The 23,598-nt window shown below is 50.4% G+C and overlaps 1 long non-coding RNA gene across 4 annotated transcripts in view; it reads left to right on the top strand.

Moving 5' to 3' along the window:
* LOC110261523 overlaps nucleotides 1-23,061 on the top strand; it is a 32,510-nt gene extending 9,449 nt beyond the window's left edge. For 2 of the 4 annotated variants that reach the window (XR_002345710.1, XR_002345709.1), the window contains one exon: nucleotides 20,641-20,769. This is a non-coding gene — a long non-coding RNA (uncharacterized LOC110261523). Of the gene's footprint in view, nucleotides 1-3,695; nucleotides 4,647-20,640; nucleotides 20,770-21,888 lie in introns of those variants that run through there. The other 2 variants (XR_002345711.1, XR_002345712.1) reach the window with 2 other exon arrangements.

Genomic DNA, 23,598 nt, shown 5'->3' with positions numbered 1-23,598 from the left:
CAAATCTGAAAGTCTGATCTAAATATCAGATTTGGGAGTTCCCTGGTGGCTCAGCAGGTTAAGGATCCGGCATTGTCACTACTGTGACTTAAAACACTGCAAACCCACAGATTTGGACGCAAACCCACAGGCTAGGACTCAAATCTGGCCCAAGCCCAGATGGGGACTTGAACCCAAATTAAAAATTTTTCAAATTAAAATCACACACCTGGTCCCAGGACTTAACTGAAGTTCAGGTTTTCCATGTCTCAGTGCAGAAGGTATTCAGCAAGAGGCAAAGTGACAGGTAAGAAGTAGGTTTATTGAGAGAGTGCAAAGCGTGGGTCATCTCAGGAGAGCGGTCCGGAAACATGGGGCGCTGAGTTTTTATGGGCTGGGCAATTTCATAGGCTATTGAGTGGGAGGATTATTCCAACTATTGCAGGGAAGAGGCAGAGATTTCCAGGAATTGGACCACCTCGCACTTTTTGACCCTTTAGGTTGGCGTTGGAACTATCCTGGCACCTGTGGGCCTGTCGTTCAGCAACTGGTGTGTGACAGTGAGCCTGTAATGAAGCTCAGGGTCCAGGGGAAGTCGAACCACCCACCCTCTTGGACCTAGTTGGTCCTAACTGGTTCTTGTCACATCAAGGACTATGTCATCCTTTTAAGAGTTGTGCCCTGCCCCCTTCCCTCCTGTTTCAGCTGGGGTCACTGCCGTGGGGGTTCGATCCCTGACCCTAGAACTTCCACAGGCTGTGGGCATGGCCAGGTGAATAAATGAATTTATCAGATATGAGTGAGTCTCAGGTAGGAGTCATCCCCTTGCCAGCTTCCTCTCCTGCTGTGAACACATGAATCCAGACGGATGATGTGCTTCCAGGCCAAGGCTAGGCATTTCCATTCCAAAGTGGAGAAGCAGGGAAGATGAAAGGAGTAAGGAGTTCCCAAACAAGTCAGAGCTGAGCCAGGGAGACCCCCCCAGATCTTCTGTCTCAAGAGTGGTCCTCTGGTTCAGTGCTCTGCCTTCCAGACCCCCTGGATCAGGGGGCCCTTCTCTGCAGCTCTGCTGAGTGGGGGCCCTGTCCCCAAGGTCCCACAGGTTTTCCCCACCCCACAAGAAAGTCCTGGCCCCTAGGCTTAGTCAGGGGCTGGAATGCCTATTAAACCGAGGGGGTGGTTCTGATGATCTCCGAATTGCCTCTGGGGTCTGCCTTCCCTTTCCTGGAAGAATAGCACATGCTAACAGTCAGACAGCTCTGTCATCCAGCCCCGTAGGCTCATCCGAGTCTGACAGTTTTCCTTCATTTCATCCTGTTTTTTCCTGTCCCCTTGAACTCAGACTGTCAGTGTCATTGTATACAGTAGGCCCTTATATCTGCAGGCTTCACATCTGTGGGTTCAACCAGCCACAGATCAAAAACTTTTTTTTTGTCTTTTTGCTATTTCTTTGGGCCGCTCCCGCGGCATATGGAGGTTCCCAGGCTAGGGGTCCAATCGGAGCTGTAGCCACTGGCCTACACCAGAGCCACAGCAACGCGGGGTCTGAGCTGCGTCTGCAACCTACACCACAGCTCATGGCAATGCCAGATCGTTAACCCACCGAGCAAGGGCAGGGATCGAACCCGCAACCTCATGGTTCTTAGTTGGATTCATTAACCACTGCGCCATGACGGGAACTCCCAAAAACATTTTTTAAAAAGCTCCAGAAAATTCCAAAAACCAAAATTTGAGGGAGTTCCCTGGTGGCTCTGTATGTTAAGGATCTGGCATTGCCACTGCTGTGGTTCAGATCACTGCTGTGGTGTGGGATGATTCATGGCCCCGGAAACATGCTATGGGCACAGCCACAAAACAAAACAAAATAAAATAAAACAAACTTGAATTTGCCACATGCAGGCCATTATTTACATGGCATTTATGTTATATTCATGACTATTTACACAGCGTTTTGCCTTGTATCAGGTATTATAAGTAATCTAGGAGTGATTTAAAGTATATGGAGGGGGAGTTCCCTTGTGGCTCAGCGGGTTAAGGATCTGGTGGTGTTGCTGCTGTAGCTCAGGTTCAACCCCTGGCCCCAGAACTTAGATGTGCCATGGATGTGGCCAAATAAATAAAGTATATACAGGGTGTGTGTAGGATATCTTTTTATATAAGGAATCTGAACATCTTCAAATTTTATTATCCTTGAGTTTCCTGGAACCAGTTCCCCGGATACTGAGGCCTGACTGTAATCCCATCTCTATTCCTGGCTTCTGCTGAAATGTCAGTCCTTGAGCTGCACTTCGATCGCCTTATCAAATCATGTTCAGCTGAACCCTTCGTGTTCCTTTCAGATCAAGATATCTCCTTTTTTACAATATAGCGAGGCCGAAAATTCTCCAAATCTTTCAAGTTCTGGTTTCTTTTTGCTTAACAATGACTTCTTCAATTCATCTCTCTTCTTTTGCGTTTTACTCCATGCAGTCAGAGAGAACCAAACCACTCCTTCAGTGCTCTGCTTAGACTCAGCTATGTGTTCAATTTCATCCTTCGAAAGTTCTAGCTCTCACAAAACACTGGAGACAGTTTCCCCCAAATTATTTGCCACATTAAAACAGGGATCCTCCCCTTGCTCTAGTCTCTAATAACATGTTCCTCAATTCCACCCAAGACTTCACCAGAATCCCTTCACATCCGTTTTTCCAGAGTGCATCTTAAAAACTCTTTAGTCTTCCCCCATTACTCAGTTCCAAAGTCACTTCCACATTTTTAGCTATTTATGATAGCGGCCCCCCACTTCTTGGTATCAAAATCTGCCTTATTCAGCTTGCGCTGCCATGACAAAATACCACAGGCTGAGTGGCTCAAACAGTAAAAAGGTATTTGTCACAGGAGGCTGAAGTCTAAAATCAGGGTGCAAACTTGGCTCCTGGTGAGCGCCCTCTTCCTGGCTTGCAGACAACCTCCTTCTTTCTGTGTCTTCACGTGGCAGAGACAGAGACCTGGTGCCACTTCCTCTTATAAGGGCACTAATCCCATCATGAGGGCCCCCTTCTGTGACCTCATCTAAACTTCATTCTCTCCCAAAGATCTCCAAGTCTTCAACGGGGGGCGGCGGGGGGGCAGTGCACAATTAGTCCACAGCAAGAATAATGCCATGCACGAAGGAAGGAGCTAACTTAAGCCTCTTGGCCAGAAAAATAAGGCACAGCTCCTATATTTTCCTGGTGCCTCATATCCTGCAAGACAGGCTATAGATAGATAGCATTGGTCAGGTTGTGCACTGCACACCTCTACTGTTAACCAAGCACATGAGAGAGAGACCTGGTGGCTTTGAAAGCTTAATATGACCAGTTTTGTAACAGATTGCTGTGATACATCTTGGTCTAAGAAAATCAGTATATTATGATAAATTCTCAGTGTAAGGCAGTAAAATCTATTAAAGACTCCTTTTTTGTCATCCATTCAAAAGGTACTGTGTCAACTAGATTAGCCCTTCTGCAAAGTCTCCTCTTGATCGCTAACTGGTGGGTATTTGAGGTCCCTTTTATTGGCGAGGAAGTTGACATGGGCAAGATCAAAGTCATCCAGTGGGTAAGTGAGGAACTAGCCAGTGTGCAAGCAAGCCCAAGACAGAGTCCCTTTCGCAGGGTATCTGGTTCCCAAAGACATGGTCCTGGTCTGGTTCCAGCACCTGCTATGAAGACGTTTCTGTTGTGGTCCTCCTACAGGGCAAGCGTGGAAACACAAATCTCCCCATATCCGGCCTCTGCCAGACAGCCCATCCACGGCTCCTCCTGGCCACACAAGGGCCACCTGGCTTAGAAGGACAGTGTGCTGGGTGCTGGCATCCCCAACTGAAACTTACCCCAATACTGAATCCAGGAGAGGAGGAGGCCCCTTTGGAACTCCTGGGTTTGCTTTGTTGGAAGTTGGGAGCTGGGGGAGGGGAACGGTGGGACCCCAGAATGGTCTCCCAAGTGAGGTCTCACTGAAGCACCTGTAGGGGACACCTGAGGAATGAATGCTTGAAAGAACAGTGCTGATTTCAAGGGCCTGGAGCCTCAAGCAAAGCTGTAAATGGAGAGTTGTCATTAAATTGAGGAATGGCATACCTAGCAGAGTCCGGGATCTTCCGTGTCCAGCTTGCTGAGCCCTTATGTATGTGCACACCCACATAAGCACAGTTTTCAACCTGCCACAGGCTTCCTGGTGCCCCTTCCCAGTCTCCACCCCATCCCAGAGGTGACTGCTGTTTGATCCCTGGTGTTGCTTATTTTTGAACTTCTATAAATGCATGAATACAGGGTGTTTTCTTTGGTGTCTGGCTTCTTTCACTAACAGTGGTGTGTTGTTGCAGGTAATAAGTTTGTTTTCCGTGCTCAGGAGCTTCCAGGTGTGAATATGCTACAAATTGTGTATCTGCTCCCTTGTTCTTCGTGATTTGCTTGTTTCTAGCTTGGGACTGAATGAAGTTTCTGGAAACTTTCTCATGCTTTTGGTGGATGGGCTTAAGCCCTCCTTTCTCTAGGGTAAATACCTGGCAGTGGACTTGCGGGGGCGCAGAGAGGGTTTCACAGCATGGGTAGCTTCCTTGGGGGATGGCTCAGAGAAGACTTGTTTCAGGTGCTCCGCCACCATTTGACCTTTTAGTTGTTATTCATGTGAAATATTTTTCTTGCAATGGGTACAAACCTATAATTTTTCTTTTTCATAAAAATTATCATTTCTTTCCTTTGTTTTAACACAAGGAAAGTGTTGTTAAACAAACTCCTCCATTTCTAGCGGCCCCTTCTCTGCAGTTACCCAGCTCCCTAAAGATGTCTTGAGAACCTCTGGTGAGAAGGGAAGCAGTTAGGAAAACTAAGGTTAAAATGTGGCAAATTCTTGGAGTTCCTGTCATGGCTCAGCAGGTTAAGAAACTGAATAGTATCCATGAGGATACAGGTTTGATTCCTGGCCTCACTTAGTGGTTTTAGTATCATTGCTGCTGTAAGCTGCAGTGTAGGTTGAGGATGTGGCTTGGATCCTGCATTACTATGGCTGCAGTTCTGATTAGACCCCTATGCTGGGAACTTCCATATGGCATGAGTGCAGCCCTAAGTAAATAAATTTTTTTCGGTCCTTTTTTTAGGGCCGCACCTGAGGTATATGGAGGGTCCCCAGGCTTGGGGTCCATTCGGAGATGTAGCTGCCAGCCTACACCACAGCCACAGCAACTCGGGAGCCATAGCCAAGCAGTCTGCACCACAGCCGCAGCCACACCAGATCTGAACTGCATCCTCGACCTACACTGCAGCTTGTGGCAGCGCTGGATCCTTAAGCCACTGAGTAAGCCCAGGGATCAAATCTACATCCTCATGGGTTCTTAACCCGCTGAGCCATATGGGAACTCCAGAACCCCCTTTTAAATACAGACTTCAAAGTATTCTTGCAGATAAAAATGGCAAAGAACATAAGCTCACACTTTTAAATCACCAAGCACACAAGGAAACAAGCCACCATGAGCAAGAGTTGCCAGAAACAACAAATTGAAGAATCAGATCCCCCCAAATAGGCACTAATGTAATCATCAGATACCCAGTCCTAAAGGAGTCAGTCTTACATGTTTAAAGAATGAAAGGGGGATGGAAAGTAGGCTGAAGCAAAGAAGAGCTTTCAAAATTGACCAGTTTGCAAAAGAACTAAATACAATTTCCATCAATGAAATAAAGTTAAATTAAAAGCTCCATAGAAGGGGCAAATAGCAGATTGAGGTATTGCTGAAATGAGAATTTGTGAAGTAGAAGAGAGATGGGGATGGAGCCCACTGCCTAAGAACCTGGGTCCTCGTCATGAGGAGGCTAGATTTCAGTGCTGAGAAGATGAGTGGCAGCTGGATCCAGGCTGGAGAGGAGGCCCTGTTCCTGCAGTGAGATGAGAAGATGGAACAGCATTGGCCATCACTTTCTCATGAGGGAAGACAGGAATTGTGGGGACAGAGAAACAGGAGGGGTCCCTGTAGTAAAGCCAGTAGTAAAATAAGCTGCATTAGGGGGGACCACCCAGAGTCCCAGATGCTTCAGAAGACAGTCACTGCAGGTGCTCTGGCCATCTGCTGCTGTGGAACAAGCCACCCCCCAAAATGTAGGGGCCTTACAACAACAATAAGCATTTATTTCACTCAGGACTCAGCCATTTGGGCAGAGCTGGGTGGGGACAGCTTGCCTCTGTTCCCCTTAGAAGAGGGGAACTCAAGTAGGGGCCAGAGGACAGCTTTCAGAGTGGCCCCCCTTTAGTAGGTGCAAACCATTACATTTAGAATGGATCAGCAGGATCCTACTGGGTGGCAAGGATAGCCAATCTCCTGAGATAGACCATGATACAAAAAATATAAAAAGTATGTGTGTATATATGTAACTGAGTCATTTTGCTTTACAGCAGAAATTGACACAGCATTGTAAATCAACCACAATTTTTAAAAAGTTTAAAAATCACAAAACCAAAGTGGACCCCTGGCTGGTGAGCTGAGGCTGGCTGTCAGTGAGGAGCTGGCCGGGGCCTCTGCTCCTTTCCATGGGGCGCTTCCTAACAATTATTCCTTATTCCTACAACATGATGGCTGAGTCCCCAAAGAGAAGGCAGCCGTGCATGATATAATCCAGCTTCTGAAGGCACATGGTGTCCTTTCCGCATTGGTTGAGGCCATCACAAGGGTCTGCGCTGGTTCAAGGAGCAGGGGGAGTGGGAAGGTTCTAGAAGAGCATGTGGGATGGAAGGTATTGCATCATCTTTGGAAAATGCCATCTGCCATAGGTGATGCCAGTCCAGGTGATGTTTGGAGACCTAGGAGGTGGCCCACCAAGCTGTCATCACTGGGCTGGGAGGTGGTGGCAGAATTACAGCTCCCGAGGAGGGTAGTGGATAAAACCTGGGAGTTTACTAGCAGATGGTACGGTGTAGTGATTGAGAGTAGAAATTCTAGAGCCAGGTTGTCTGTGTTTTGAGTCCTGGCCTTACTGATTAGTAGTTTATGATCTTGGACCAAGGATTTACCCTCTCTCTGCCTACGATTCCCCGTCTCTCTGCCTCTGATTCCCCATCTGTTACAGGCATACCTGAAACTGACAGCATAACAGCCTGAACCCAGCCTAAACCCAGACTGGGACTTGAACCCACATTTTAAATTGGCATCACCCGATGTCTGGACTTGCTAAGGTTCAAGTTCTTCATGTCTCTGTGCAGAAGGAATTCAGCGAGAGACAAAGTAATAGGCAAGAAATAGATGCATTAGGATAGGACACTTGTGAGAGATGCATGCAGGCAGGCAAGGAAGCTCTGCCCCAGGATCCAAGGATCCGGTGGACCACAGTTTTATCACCCAAGGGGCATGGGGGTTGGAAAAGCCCACCTCTTCCTTTCTGGGAGTATGAGCTCCTCTTTGGTATCTGGTAAGGTGTGTATTCAAATCAGCTGAAGGGTGGTCCTCAAACTCCTGCTCAAGGTCTCAATCTGAATGCAGGCCTCACCCGCCTCCCCCAACCAAACGACCTGAGGCAATTCTCACATCACCACTAGTCAAGCAAGTCTGCCTGGTTCTGATGGCTTTTTTGAGCTATTTATTTATTTTTGCTCCGTTTTTTTTTTTTAGGGCCACACCCACAGCATATAGAGGTTCCCAGACTAGGGGTCTAATCAAAGCTACAGCTGCCCGCCTGCGCCAGAGCCACAGCAACACCAGATCTGAGCCAAATCTGCGACTTACACCACAGCTCACTGCAATGCCAGATCCTTAACCTGATGAGCGAGGCCAGGGATCAAACCCGCAACCTCATGGTTCCTAGTTGGATTCGTTTCCGCTGTGCCATGATGGGAACTCCTTTTTTGAGCAATTTATTAACTTACAGTGGTCTCCCAAAGTCCCCTAGATTTCCTTCTCTATCTGTGATCCTTTATTGGGACTTTTATATGTGCCTACTCCATCCCTATTCTACCAACAGTACTTGTCTGATAGGTTTGCTGTGAGGCTTCGGAGAGTTAATACAGGTAAAGAGCTTGGAACAGTGCCTGGCTCCCAGCAAGTGCTATCTAAGGATAAGTAGCTAATATTGTTAATAGGCTGTTTCTCAGAAAAGCACTAGGAACAAAACAGGGAACCAAACAGCCAAATGGTGTACATTGGAGCTCCGAAGTGAGTTGAACTTCCAGTAATGAGAACCTCCAGTAATGACAAGGACGCTGGGGTAGGGGTGGGGGGCGGCGCGGGTGAGGCGGATCCTTGATGCAGCAAGGAAGGAGTCATGGAGCAGAGAGAATGGTCTCTCAGCCCCAGCCTGGAGGTCTTGCCCAGCTCAGAGGCAATGCCAAGTTCAAACACTATAAAATTCTCTGCAGTGTTGTTCCAGCAGTAAAAATAGTGAGGAGTCCTGAGGCTACTTAGAAATAGAACAACTGTTTGGTCCTTAATGAGCTGCCATGCACAGCGTTTAATTAAAACTGCAGGAGCATGCCGAGAACGTGGACGGAAGGAGGTTGGGGGCTGTGGCTGTAGGAGTTTGTCAGGGCTGGGGACATTCCTCAGAATCTGGGCACAGCTGCACCCCCTGCCCCCAGGTCATGCAGGCTCCATGGTTGCCTATGGGGTCCCCATGGACCCTCACAATTATTTTCTTGTTCGTCATCATGGTCAAGCGTCATGGTCCACCTGCTTCAAATATCTGTGGGGCAGCATAGGACAAACTACCTTTCCAAGCCTGTTTCCCCATCTAGAAAGTGAAGGTAAATGAGTTCTCCTTCATAGGGTTGTCGCTGGATCAAACAGGATACACACTAGAGGAGTTCCCTTGTGGCTCAGTGGGTTAAGGACCTGGCATCACTGCAGGAGCTTGGACCACTACTGTGGTGTGGGTTCGCTCTCTGCCCCAGGAACTCCTACGTGCCATGGGTGTGGCACCAAAACCCCCGAAAGACACAGTGGAGGTGCCAGACACTTGTCCATCCCCACCCAGTGGGCATCCCTGATCAGAATGATTGAGATCTTGATGCTGTTAAGTTTGCAGGCGTTGACTTCCAAGTCATGTCCTGGTGAGATGCTCCTTGAAAAGGGGTTCGTAAGTCCAAATAAGTTTGGGGACCAGTGTCCTCTCCATATGCTCCTCCCCACCTGCAGGGTTGCAGTGCACGTGGGTGTTTTAAAGGTTCTGAGAAGTTCTGCTATAAATAACCCTGCCATGTTTAACCCGGTGTTTTCTAAGATTTCTCACCATGGAAACTCCACTTGTTCATATGAATTTTTCTTTATTTGTTTCATCCGTTAGCATCATGGGGAACAGTCTCTAGGAAACACTGGGATGGCAGAAATCACATGTGCAAAATTGCTTCATTTCTCTGAATTCATTTCTCATCTGAAAAAAAGAGGGTAACTAACACCCACCTTGCAGGTTGCTATGAAGATTAGACAGGTAGTCCAGGGCCAGGCACACGTTTGGGCAGTAGGTTGAAGCTACCATGACTTAGAGGCACAGGCACAGGGAGGAAACCGAGAGATACAGATGCTAAAGGGGAGGACTGAGGCAGGAGCTTGACCACAAAGGAAGAGACCAGCACAGGCTGCCCAGTGCTGCGTTTAGAGGTTCAAGGCAGGAATTGTTCCCAGCTGAGGGGCATAGCTGGGCCTGCAGGAGAGGGGTGTGAGGGGCTTGGAGGGTAACTGGGCACAGAGTCTGGGAAGGGAGTCATTTGTAAACTCCTTCATCCCTCACGTATTTATTGAACACCTACTGCATGCATGCCAGGCCCTCTTAGCCACAGAGAATGTGTGAGTGGACAAAACAAAGTTCCTGCTCTCACTATCAACAAATAAACTAATATGTTAGGTGTTGATAAATACTACCAAAAAAAAAAAAATAAAGCAGGGTAGAAGGATGGATATTATTGTAAGTAAGTGGTCAGAGAAGGCTCTGACCTCTGTTAGGAGGTGATGTGAGCAGAAAGTTGAAAGAGGCAAGTGATTTCACATTCACTGACTCATCTTTGTTCTCCTGGTCGTCAATGCCACCGTCTCTAATCTCCCCCACCTGCCTCCTCCTTGGCCTCAATACCTGCGCTAAGTGCCTCTCCGGGTCCGCTTTCCTTCCCAAGGCGCAGTTCCTGGAATGGCCACAAGGTGGCGTCACGACTCTAACTCGGTTCAGGGGCTGTGCGTTTGTGGATGAGTCCCGAAGACTCGAATCCAAGTCCCCCGCTCCTAAAATCCTGTCAAGGTTGAGAGCAATATCAAGCTGTCCGCAGCCACAGAAATTCCACGTAACTGGGATATAAACTCTATCCATGGTGTGGGTGCAGGGTTTCTGGCTCTCTGCCACCTAGTGACTAGAGGCTTGGGGGAGGGAGAGGAGAGCCCCAAGGAACTTCCAGGGAAGCTGAGGGAGGGACGGGCTGACAGGCCCGCTGCATGGGATGCAGGGGTCCCAGGGCTGGGGTTGGCATGGCCACCAGGAGAGCAGTTCCAGCTGGGACTTCCTCACTTTGTGGAGGGGTGGGGTGGGGGGCGGTGGCTTAAGACGTCCACCTGCTTCTGGCGGTGAGGAAGGCAGACGAGGAAGCAGGAGCCGGAGAGGGAACTGACCGTGAAAGCTAAGCCCTGCATTCTGCCCAGCCAGCATGGAGCCGGTAACAGCCTATCTGCGTGTTGTTAATGCCTGGCTAGCTGCTCCTCTAAATCCGTCTCAGTGCGGGAGAGGGCAGCTGTGAGCCTGCTGACTGCCGCCCCAGATTCTGGGGAAAAGCGGCCCTGCTCAGACCCCCACCTCCCTTATCCCCTGCAGGTCAGTCCTTGGTGGCAAAACTGCCACCACCCCCTGTTTGGGGTCTTCCCTGAGTGCCCACTGAGAAGGGGCATGCTGTCCTGGACGCTCAGGGGAGAGGCCCTCCTGCTCTCCCTCCTCAAGGCTCAACACCCTCCCAGCCTCATTGCAGCGAGGCAGACTTGCAGGCTTTCCAGTTTTCCATTTTGCTCCCGATAACATGTGCACAGATGCTGCCCAGTTCTCTCTGAGGATCCCAGGTAGGGAGGGCGGGGTCTTCTCCGTGAGGCTCTTTGCTTTTCTGTGGGAGGAAAAAATCCATTTCACATCACTCTGTGCTCTCACTCACCTGCAAATGCATGGGCGCAGGCCGGGCTTTGCGTGTAGATCCACGTCTGTGTGCAGACTAGCTCCTCCTGCAAGTGGAGCAAATCACACTTACCTGGTAGGGTCCTCTGGTCACCTCAGTGTGATCACACGTCTAACAGCACCTGGCACCCCATCAGGGCTCAGTGAATAGTGTATCTCTTAAGTCTAGATAGACTATGAAAGGCAAAGCAGATATTCTTAGCCATGATCTTGTTTATTCTAGAGAAAAACTCTGGTGATTTTCTCCCTTTTTTTCCCTCCTATTTTGTTATTTTTTTTCCTACAAGAAATATTTGGAAACATTCTTATTATAACAGAGCATTGCTTCAATATTTGGAGTAAAATACAAACGTCTTTCTGGCCCACCCCTGTCCCCAGCCCCACCCCACATGCAACACATTCACCAGAGGTAACTTCTGGTATAAGTTTGGTAAATAACTTGGCAGATTTTAAAAACACACACGTTGTATTTTACAGTACAGCCCTTGGAGACGTAAAATTCAGTTCCTTGTCGGAGACCATTAGGTGAAGATTCCCCTTTGAATTAGCTTCCGGGGAGGTGCAGCCCAGACTAGCTCTTTCTCCAGGCGGGTTTAGTTCCCGTCCGCCTATCACGCTCAGCATTGTGCTCAGAGCAGGTGCTTTATCAAAATAGACCTGGCGGGTGGGGAGAGGGTGGGTGGGAACACTTGGTACATAATTACTATTAAGGTCTGGAAAGTCACAGAGGTAGCTCACTTTCCTACTAAATGCCGGTGGCCTCTGGTCCAAGCTCCAGTCAGAGGATGTGGCTGCTCATTCCCGGGACATGATTTCTCAGGCCGTTTTTGCCAGAAGGAGGTGCCAAGTGCGGAGGATGGGCCTGGCTGCCCGAGGGCGGGGCAGGCCTCAGCTCTGGGTTTGAGGCTCTGTCTGGGCAGGGAGGGTCGTGTCCCATGGACCCTGGGGAGCCATTGGGCCCCCACCCACTCCCCTTCCCAGCCATCCCGGGGCTGGAAGCACAGTGCTTACTGAGTGGGTCTGCAGGGGCCTCCTCGCTGGCTGCCTACCTGCTCCTCAGGCGGAGAGTGGGTCCAGCCACTAGCGCCCCCCCCCGCCCCCCGCCCCACAGATGAAGAAGAAAGCGCCAGGCACACACGGCTGGACAGTGGCAGTGGTACCGGGTTGACCCCAGTTTCAAGTTACAATAAGGGGGCTCCTTCTATTTTCTTTCATTCTTTCATTTTTTTGTACATAAGTCATATGTGAAATAGAAATGAAACTCTTTCAACCCCTAGGAGGCTCCCTCCCCATTAGTGACCACCGTTATTTGTCAAGTGTGACCTTCCAGACCTTTTTGCTACACACACACACACAGCTGCTGCTTTACAAATATAAAAGATTGAACTATACAAATATTTCTATGGCCGTTTTTTTCTTAATGTGTTCCTTTCCATACCCACAGATTTAGACCTGTTTCCTTTTTTAAGTGGCTGTGCAGTGTTCCACAGTGTAGCTAGGTCCTAATTTTATTCTACCTCTGATACTGTTCAGTTTACTTCTCTGTAAAATGGGGATAGTAATAGTACCTGCCACATAGGATTTTGTGAGAATAAAAGAGAAATTATACGCAAATTGCTTAGAATCAATCCTGGCACGTGTGTGCTTGTACACACACACACACACACACACACAGCCACTAGCTCTCATGATCTTTACCAGCATCTTCATCACCATTACCGATGGTCATTAACATTCTTTCTGGTCTTTTCTAGTATAAAGAGTGCTACAGTGGGAGTTCCCGTGGTGGCTCAGGGGAAACGAACCCCACTAGAATCCGTGAGGATGCAGGTTCGATTCCTGGCCCCACTCAGTAGGTTAAGGATCCAGTGTTTCTGCGAGCTGTGGCACAGGTCGCAGACATGGCTTGGATTCTGAGTTGCTGTGGCTGTGGTGTAGACTGGCAGCTGCAGCTCCGATTTGACCCTTAGCCTGGACTTTCATATGCCTCACCTGCAGCTCTAAAAAGAGCAAAAAAACAAAACACAAAACAAAACAAAAACAGTGCTGCAATGACGATTGTACATGTGAGCTTACTTGCAGAATAGATTTCTGGAATGCCGGTGAGAGTTTGGGGGCTGGGAGGAGAGAGTTTGGGGGCTGGGAGGAGAGAGGCTGGGGTATTTCTTCCCTGGTTCGGCCCCATGTCTCTGGCGTCAGCCTTGTTCTGAGGCTGCAGCTCCTGCAGAGCAGCCCCTCCACCTGCTCCAGCCCTCGTGGCACTTGAGTCCCTGTAGCCTGAGAGTGGTGACAACCCTTGTCCTGGATGCCGTCTTGGGGCCTCGCCATCCCTTCCTTATTCCAGTAATCCTGCTCGCGCCCCAGAAGCTGATTCTTTACATGATTGCCAGCATTTGAACCGTCGGGGGTCAACTCTGGTCTTCGGTCTAGCCTCTTGTTTGTCATAAACTGCCTGTTGGGATCCTTTGTCCATTTTTATAGTGTTGCCTTTACGAGTATTTATAAAAACTCTTCAGAGAGTGTACATATTAGTATTTGTTAAATGTGGTATATTTTATCTTAAAAATATTTTAAATATAGTACATGCTTATAGTAAAAACATTTCCAACAATATGGAAGGGTGTAAAATGACAAAATGAGAACCAGGTGTCCCCAGAATGGGAGGCCTTCCTGTAAACTCTGAATGTGCACAGCACGGGGTGTAGACAAGCGAAGGCAGGCAGGCCGGCACCTCCCCACCCCCACTCCGCGCCCAGGCTCCAGGAGTCTCTAGGAAGTCTATCTGCACGGATCAGAGAGTTCCGGTTCTGGCCAGGGGTAAACACCACCCCTGCAGCCACTGTCCACACCGTGGCCCAGGAGCCGCTGACTGCACAGTTGTTCTGGGGACAGACTCCCAGTTGATCGGAAGTCCCAATTAGCTCACCCCAGGTCTGTTCCTCTCTTGTCCTTCCAATATCTTCATGGCTTATCACTCAAACCCGCCAAATTAGGAGGCAATTCCAGGTTTTCCTTGCCCCTCACATCTGTGTGAACAATAAATTCTGTTGGTTTCAATCCAGAACATGACAGGGAGTTCCCTGGTGGCTCAGCAGGTTAAGGGCCTGTGTTTCACTGCTGTGGCAAGGGTTTGGTCCTGCACGCAGGAACTTCCACATGCCATGGGTGCGGCCAAAAAAAAATCGTAACCCGTAACTGTCCTCGTACCCACAGCTCCGCGGTCCCTCCCCATGCGAAGTCCCTCATTGCCTATGTGAGTGATGCACGAGGACTCCTGCCTAGCTGCCCGCCTCTCCCCTTCTGCACTCAGGGTGGTTTTGGTTTTATAAGGGAGTCATATCAATCATTCTGCTAAAATGCCCAAGGGCTACCCATCGCACTTGAGATGCTGCCCCCTCCTTACTGTGGTTCTTGGGCCTTGTGGCCAAGGCCATCTCTGCCCTCCCTCCCTGTGGACCAGCCCCACCGGCCTGCTCTTCTGCTACAGGGTATCACTCTTGCCCCCGCATGCTTGTGATGCTCTCCTGGCTCATACAATGGCTGGATCCTTCGGGTCATCCCTGTCTCAAGTCAAAAGGCATCTTCTCAGTAAATTCGTCTTTGTTCCTCACATCCAGGTGACCAGACCCCCCACCTGGCTGCTTCCACATCACACTTTCAGCCATCACCACCTGAAATGACATTGTTCATTGATATGCCAAGAGGTTAAGAGCCTAGGTTCTGGAGCCCGTCTCCCTGGGATCTCAGCTCTTCTGTTTCTGGCCATGTGACCTCAGACGACCTCAATGATGTCTCTGGGCCTCAGTGTCCACATCCGTGAAATGAGGGTGATCCCACAGCAGACCCCGTAAGCCAAATTCTGTCCACAGTCTGAGATCGACCCACAAGTTAAGAATGGTTTTCCATTTTTAGGTGGTTGAAAAAAATCAAAAGAAGGATATTCTGTGGCTCGTGAAAATTATCTGAACTTAAAAACTTCCGTGTCTAGAAATAAAGTTTTATTGGAACACAGTCAGGCCCACACAGCTGCTTCCGAGTTGACAGTGGAGTGGAGCTGTTGGAACAGAGACTACAGCAGGGCCCATGGAGCCTAAAATAGTAAAACCTAAGGTATTTACTATCTGGTTCTTTACAGACCATATTTGCTGACCTCTGAGAAAAATACCTGCCATCTAGGGTTGATATAAATGAGCTGTTAACAGTGCCTGATATCTACGTAGCTGAGCTGAGGATGGTGGCTGTATAGGTACATGGTTGGAGGCATACGTGTACGTCAGAAACATGAAAGTGCCAGCTCTCGCTGATATCCGCCTTCCCTGTGCCAGCCTGTGCAATAGAACTTCCTGCCACGGTGGAGATATTCTGTATCCACGCCGCGCACCAGTCGCATGTTGACCCCGGAGCATTTGATATGTGGCTAGTGTGAGACTAAGAACTGAATTTTCAATTATAGTTCATTATAATTAATTTCAGTTTTAATTTAAAATGCCACCCAGGGCTAGTGGCTACCAGCTTGGGCAGCCCTGCTCTAGAGCAAAGCCCGTGAGAAAATGCGCGCCTGTCGTCTGGCGAGTTCTCAGCCACCATCAGCTGCCCCGTTTCCACCCCTCTTCTCCCAGCCTCTGTCCTCCCACTCCGCCTCTCTCCTCTCTGGCCCCGTGCTTCTCCTCTGCTCCTTGTCCCACTTTCTCTCCAGGGGACCTGCCCTGTCTTTCCCACCCTGTCCCCCATCGCAGCCCTCTCCATCGGGCAGTGCCCATTGGTATCCTCACCTCACTCAGCCGACGGAGCTGTCACTGTAAATCAGCCCTGCTAATTCGCCATCTGGTCCCAGCCCGTAGCAGAGCAGAGGGAGCCAGGCCAGGCGAAGGCGGGAGGGTTACCAGGCCCCTCGGTGCTGCAGCCAGGGACACTCCATCCTTTCCGAGGCTGGCTCTATGCTTACAGGGCACCTGTTGCCAGGAGCCCATGCCAGGCCTGAGCGGGGCCGCCAATCACAGAGGAGCCAGGGGCTGGGAGTGGGGAGAGGGGCCAGGAGCCGGGCTGCAGGTGCCGCGGGCAGACGGCAGATGGATGGAGCGGAGGCGGAGACAAGAGGGCTGCCGGGTAGTGTCTCCAAAGCGTTCTGTTCTCTACTTATGGGGCTTGTTACCATCACTGCAGCTGCGGGGCCCTTGTCAGTAGCAGGAAAGGGCATTGGGGAAGCCTCATTCAAGACTGACATTCCCATCCAGCAACAGCCCATGCCAGGCCATCTTGCAGCCTCTGGCCCTCCCCTCTCACAGAGCCCATGAGCCACAGGGCACCGTGCCCCCTCCGGGAGGCTGGAGTAAGGGGAAGGGGCCTGGGTCCCAGCAGGAGGGGCCAGGGAACCTGGGCCCGGAGCCCCGAGAGGAGAGAACACGTCAGTAATTTGTGATTGGTGCAGTAATGAGCAAGTAAGTCCTGAACCCTCCTGGTCTTTTTTGGAAGAAGCTGGGACCCTTCCCAGCAGGTCTGGCTCAACCTCTCAGAACCAGCTGTGTGTTGCTGGACAAGTCACTTGCCTTCAGCTGCAAAACAGGGGTTGGACTGGATTGAGGGTTCTTAATAAAATGGAGGGAGATTGTTTAGAAATGGGGGGGGGCATCTTTGTTGTCACAGTGACAAGGAGGTGTGATAGCCTGGGGATGCCAGCATCCTGCACAGAGTGATTGTCCCACCTAAGAAAAGTCATTTCACCCAAACACTGGTAGCCTGGTAGTGCCTAGAGGAATCTTTTGATCCCTCCAGCCTGCAGGTAGGAGCCACAGTGGGCTCCCTGCCCACCCCTGGTCTTGATCATTTCAGCCACTCCCAGATTAAGCCTCAGCTACACCTGCTTTTCTTTGCCAGAGGACTTTTTCTGGCTGCTGGATTCTGTTCTTCTGCTCAAGTGGCAGCCAGAAAGCCAGGGAGTTAGCTGGCCCTGGGAGCAGCCCTCACCAGTAGAGATACTCCCAGCTCCCTATCCTTTGGGCTGGTAACTCCGGGCTGCATCCCACACCATCTCCCAGAGCACTCCTGGGGGGCTAGGCTCCATTGCCCACAGTGGGACCTAGGGTGGTATTGCTGTCCATGGGCTCCATCCCTTCCTCATCTCAGCCTCCAGCCCCTTATTTTCACTCGAATTCTTGTCTCAGGACCAGCTTTTGGGGGTGTCTGGACAACGGTTTTCCTGCTGACCTGTCCAGAGAGGCCCCTGCCTACCTCCGAGGGCTTGATTCAATCCTACCAGGAGGTTGGCGGGAGTCGGGGTGGAGGGAGCCTGAGTAACTTTTCAGGACTTCGAACTTAACCAAACCCCTTGGGATGGATGGCAGCTGGGTCAGGTGTATAGCTGGCAGTGTCAGGACACACCGCCTGGTGTCCTGGTGTCCCAAGTAGACATAGGGACAGCCGTGGGGACCCAGAGTCTCTGTCTCTCCTCAGCATCCTTCTCTAGGTTCATCACTGGGTAAGTCACCCACTGGCCAGGAGAGAGAAACACACGTGTCAAACTGCTTTCTCCTCATGCCCACTCTCAGTCACTGATGGAATCGGACATGCTCTCTTCAGCTGCACCGGGGGCTTCTCCTTCTTTCAAAGGGTGATAAAAGTGGAGGGGAAAAAATGGAGCAACTCCTGGTTATTTTCCATCTCTTTGCATCTCTCTGGTCTCATTGAAAAAAATCCAGCCTTCAGCCTACATGGTCCCAAAGGCCAGGGCCACTCAGGACCAGCTATGGGTTGGAAGCAACAAAGGACATGCGTGGTGAGGGCAGAGGAAGAGGCCAACTGCTCCACAAAGAGAAGGAAAATGGGGCCTGTCTGTGTGGCAGGCAGCACTGCTTTTCTGCCAGCCCTCATTTGGACCCCTTCCCTTCCACCCAATGGCTCTACGTGACCTTTCCAGCCAGTTGATGTATGCTAGAGGGATATGCTAGAAGGAGAGCTTATGCTGCCCTAATAAAGATGCTGTCCCTTTCCCCTCCACCAAGCTTCCACTTTCTTCCTGCTGGAAATGCACATGTGATGGCTGGAACACCAGCAGCCATCCTGGGCTTATAAAAAGAGAGAGAGAGAGACAGACAGAAAATCTCAGACTTTTTTTCTTTTCGCTCTCTCTCTTTTTCTTGCTTTTTAGGGCCACACACATACAGCATATGAAGTTCCCAGGCTAGGGGTCGAATCAGAGCTATAGCTACCGCCTACACCACAGCCACGGCAACACTGGATCCGAGCTGCATCTGCAACTGCACCACAGCTCATGGCAATGCCAGATCCTTAACCCACTGAACGAGGCCACGGAATGAACTGGAGTCCTCATGGATGCTAGTTGGATTCATTACTGCTGAGCCACAAGGGGAACTTCCAGAAAATCTGACTTTGGGGCTGACATTCCCAAACTTGTACAGTAGCTGCTACCTCTCTGGATTTCTCCTTTTGGGAGAAAATAAACCTCTTTCTTTCTTGGACACTGAAGTTGGGTTTCCTGATCAGTGCTGCCCAAGCACATTCCCGACTGAGACAGGTGGCCACACTCTCTTGCCCTCGCACAGGGCAGTCACGTGGCAGGTCCGTCATATGTCCAGCCTCTCAGTCCAACTTTTCATCACAGCCATTGTGGTGGGAATCAGCCCCTCACAGCATCTTCTGACTGAGCCCCTCACAGCATCTTCTGACTGCACTCCTCCTGCCCTCTTCCACCCCTCTCCCACTGCAGCAGTGGCTGCCTAGACCCTGCTCAGCTGTGCAGACGTAGGCAGGATCTTGGCAGTACAAGGATGTCAGTACCACCAGGGCGTGGGACAGGGCCCGCAACTAAAAGATAAATGGGACCCTCTCATCCCACCCCTCCCCACCTTGAGTAGACGTTTTGAAAGCACTCAGAGGGCCCCCAATGTGATGGTAAAGCTTGTTCTCCTTCCTAGTTCCTTCTTCCAAGCCCCTGAGTTCCATCCCGTCTCATCCACAGACGCACTTTTCCTCTGCTTTGGCGGGTCGGGAGACCCAGGCTAAGACATTCTAGTTCACTGGCTGATCTCGGGTAGCTTGCTAACCCTCTCTGGGCCTCCGTCTTCTCCTCTACACAGTTGGTAGACCTTGGTCCCCATGCTTCTGGGGTCCCTCCCTCTCTGCACCCCTGTGCCCTGTCCTTGTCCGCGTGTCATCCCCAACTGAAGGTTCCCCAAGGGCCGGGCCCACAGCTGCCTGAGCCTGTCTCTGGGGGCACCCAGGCTGGCATCACACGTATAGCCAGTGGAGGAGGGAAGAGAGCAGCCAGAAGCAAGTGTTAATTATAAAGTGAAGCGAACCAGAGAGAGTAAAGGAAAAAACCCTGAGGCTGGAAGCTCGTCAGGGGAGGGAGAGAGGATGGAGGTTGCCAGGCGGGTTCTGAGACCATTAAATGGGAATGAGCTGGGGTGGTGTGTGCCAGCCAGGGGCAGGGGTCAGACACACAGCCCGGTGCTAATTTTGCTGCTAGTGGCTTTGGTCACAGGTCCCCAAGAGCAGAAAAAATGCAGTCTTGCCAGGCCAGGGCCAAGGGAGCTAGGGGTGACGGAAGGGAGGGCAGAAGATGGTTGAAGGGCTGGAAGATGGGCTGGAGGCACAGGGCTGGGAGCCGGGGCTGGCACTGAGCCATCCTGTCCTTTCAATGCCACCTGGCTTCCAGCTGTGCTCCTGGGAGAGGCTCTGAAGTAGTGTCATGAGTGCCCGCCTGCACCCGGGTCCGCAGCAAAGGAGACACAGTCTGATCCCATGGAGGTTCCAATCCAGCGTGGAAAGTGCCTCCATATCAGCAGCAGGAGCACTGAGGGAGCGCTCAGCAGGGGCTGAAGCTTCCAAGGTTTCCAGGCAGACGTGTCTTCTTCTTTTTGTTTGTTTTTCAAAGTTTCATTGGAGTATAGTTGATTTCCAATGTTGGGGTACTTTCTGCTGTTCAACAAAGCGATTCAGTTACACAGATACGCACACAGTCCATTCTCTTCCAAACTCTTTCTCGTATAGGTTATCACAGAATATTGATTAGAATTACCTGTGCTGTACAGCGGGTCCCCGTTGACCATCCGTTCTACCTTCTGTGGTGTGCGTGTGCCAACCCCAAACCCCCAAGTCTGTCCCCACCCCCACTTTCCCCTTTGGTCACCATGTTTATTTTCTTTTTTTTTTTTTTTTTTTGTCTTTTGTTGTTGTTGTTGCTATTTCTTGGGCCGCTCCCGCGGCATATGGAGGTTCCCAGGCTAGGGGTTGAATCGGAGCTGTAGCCACCGGCCTACGCCAGAGGCACAGCAACGCAGGATCCGAGCCGCGTCTGCAACCTACACCACAGCGCACGGCAACGCCGGATCGTTAACCCACTGAGCAAGGGCAGGGATCGAACCCGCAACCTCATGGTTTCTAGTCGGATTCGTTAACCACTGCGCCACGACGGGAACTCCACCATGTTTATTTTCGAGGTCTGTCCGTCTGTTTCTGTCTTGTAAATAAGTTCATTTGTATCTTTTGTTTTTTTTTTTTTCAGATTTCACGTATAAGTGCTATCATAGGATGTCTGTCTTTCTCAAGACCTATCTTTGTTGAAATCTGGGAGAAGAAATCCAGGCAAGCCAAAGGGAGGTGGAGGGCAGGGAAGAGTGTGGCCAGCAGAGGGAGCTGCAGGCGAGAAAGAGCATGGCAGTTTGAAGAGCTGCCAGTCCTGCTGGATGCTTCTCCCTCAGTCAGTTGCAGCAAGCCTCTGGGCTATATTTATTATACCTCTGGAGGCCTTCCCACATAGGGTTGTGGTTTCCGTCTCTTGCCCCTAGGCCTCCTGAGTAGGAGAACTGAGCAGTGCAGGGTGCTGCCCAAGCTGGTGCTGGGACCCTGGGCCCCCAGTTTAGGATTCCATTCTGCCCTTGCAAGATGAGACCAGAGGGAAGCTGTTAAGGCATCTTTCCAGGGATCAGGCGGGAATGAGAGTCTGTCATTTATTCATTCAGTGAACACAAAATGCCTCCATAATGACAGTCTCCATGCTGGAGACTCAAGAGCCACAAAGATAAATATCTTATCAGGAACCTGCCCTGCCCAAGTCCCTGCACTAGGGAGATAGATACATGCACAAACAATTACAGAAAACCCCAAATAGCAGGCACTTAAGAAAAACAGAAGTTCACTTCTGTCTCACACTAATTGGTTACAGAAGTAGGCAGCCCAGAGCTGGTATGGCAGCTCTGTATGCATCTAAGACCCATCCTCTTGTTCCCTCACCCCTCCTCAGCACACAGCTTCCATTGTGTGATCCAGTATGGCTGCTGGAGCTCCAGCCATCTCATCCACATTCCAGCCAGCAAAGTAGAGGAAATGAGGAAGAGAAGGGCACTCCTCCCTATAAGAACACTTCTAAAGAGTTGTCTACACTGATTTAGTTTATGTCCTATTGGCTAGAATGGCCGCACATTTTTGCAAGATAGGATGGAAATATTGACTGTGTGCCAGGAGTTTCTTGTGCTCAGCAAAAACCAGGGATCCCATCACTCAGGAAGATGTAGGAAAGAGAGATTGGGGCATCTAGCAACCTCTGCCACAAATCAGAATCCTTCCTGGCCAAGGATGGCAGAATTCTGAGCCAGGAATTTCTGCCACTGCATCTCTTTGGGGCCCAGAGGCCTCTGATATAAGTCTCAGAACCTCAGATTATTGTTAGTGCCTAGAAGACTGGATCCTTGCAGGCTCCACGACCCAAAGAGGACTCTCATGCCCTGTCTGCCTTCTCGCATTTCCTTCTCAGGTGGTGCTTCCCAAGCAGCCTTTTGCATTCCTAACTCCACTTCACCTTCTCCTTCCCAGAAGTCAGACCAGCCAAGGGGGTCAGCAGACGCTGTTTGTGCATCTTTCATCTGCTTGGCGCTACTCCTTCCTCCAGCCATGGCCCAGTGTCTCCAACAGGCTTGGACCAGTTTCTTGCAGGTGCAGCCCTGAAGCCCTCCCCTCTGTCTGTGCCCTGCATCTCTCACTTCCTATCAGGGGCTTCTCTGAGGCCCTAGCCTGGGTCTCCCTGTGTTATTGCGTCCAAGCTCTTGTTGCTCATTGCGGGACAGGCCAACAAAGAGAGAGACAAGGTCAAGTTGGGGCAAGAAATAGTGACTTCATTCAGAAAGCCAGCAAACCAAGAAGGGCCACCACTAGTGTCAGAATTCGGGCTTCTTTGATACTAAAAGGGGAGAGGGTGTGGTTGTTTGCTGCAAACTTCTTGGTGTCAGAATCCTTTGTTCTTGGAGCTGTCCCTGTAGGTCAGCTCATAACATTCCTGTAAACCCCCAACAAGACAAATATTACTCTCCGTTCTGCAACTTTTTATCTCTAGCGTTTATGGAAAAGTTGTTTATGGAAAAGTGTTACACCATCGAAGGTCAGAGCCTTGAGAATAAGCTATCCTGTGTATTTCAAGCTATAGAACACCAAAGTTAAAGCAAAAGAAACAGATCTAATATGGCGTTGGGTTTGTTCTTCCCTATTAATATCAGGAGGACCTGCTGGTGCTCAAGTGCCTGCAATCAGGAAGCACTGGCCACTCTTGTTCAAGGGTGGGGTGGGTGGTGACTGAGAATTTCCCTCCCTCTTGTGGCCCTGGTGTATAGCTCTGAGACACGTGCCTTAAGGCTCCTGGGACGTCCCGTGGAGTCAAGCACGGTGACCCACATAAGTGGCCAATGGACCATGTAAACTTGGCATGGCATTTTTTTTTCCAGTGCCATTTCTACTTCTCTCTCCCTCCTGCCCACAGGAACCACTTCTCAGGCAACTGCCCACAGGCCAGCAAGCCTTTATCCCAGGTTGAGATACAGATGTGCAGCTGAGACACAGATGTGCAGGCAGGCTTGTTCTCTGTCCCACTTTGCCTCACACACCAGGAACTGCCCATGGGGCACTTGACCTGAAATCAGAGACTGGGTTCAAATTCTGATCAGTGGGCTGTTCCCGTCGCAGCGGAAATGAATCTGACTAGGAACCATGAGATTGTGGGTTCAATCCCTGGCCTCGCTCAGTGGGTTAAGGATCCGGTGTTGCCATGAGCTGTGGTGTGGGTCGCAGACGCGGCTTGGATCCTTCATTGCTGTGGCTGTGGTGTAGGCCAGCAGCTATAGATCTGATTTTACCCCTAGCCTGGGAATCTCCATATGCCATGGGTGCGGCCCTGAAAAGCAAAGCAAAAAAAAATGTATATGTATATATATCTTATCTGCACTTTCAGCTGTAGGTCTCTGAGCTTAGCCTCTGTCTCCCATCCTCTTGTAAGTTGGCAGAATGTGTGCTTTCACCCAGGGGCACCTTCAAGGCACTGCCCTCATTGTGTTCAAATGGTGCCCCTTGTGTGCCCTGCCATACCACAGGGTGAAGAGAGGCGGTGGGTGCAACTAGCATGCGCTTGGCACAGAGTAGGAACTTAATGGAGCTTATGTCCCTTCCTTCTGCCATTGGTCTAGGGAGCCCCTGAGCT

This window comes from Sus scrofa, chromosome 7 (assembly GCF_000003025.6).
Source record: "Sus scrofa isolate TJ Tabasco breed Duroc chromosome 7, Sscrofa11.1, whole genome shotgun sequence".
NCBI lineage: Eukaryota > Metazoa > Chordata > Mammalia > Artiodactyla > Suidae > Sus > Sus scrofa.
Note: the sequence above shows the minus strand (reverse complement) of the source record. Positions and strands in the feature narration are given on the sequence as shown.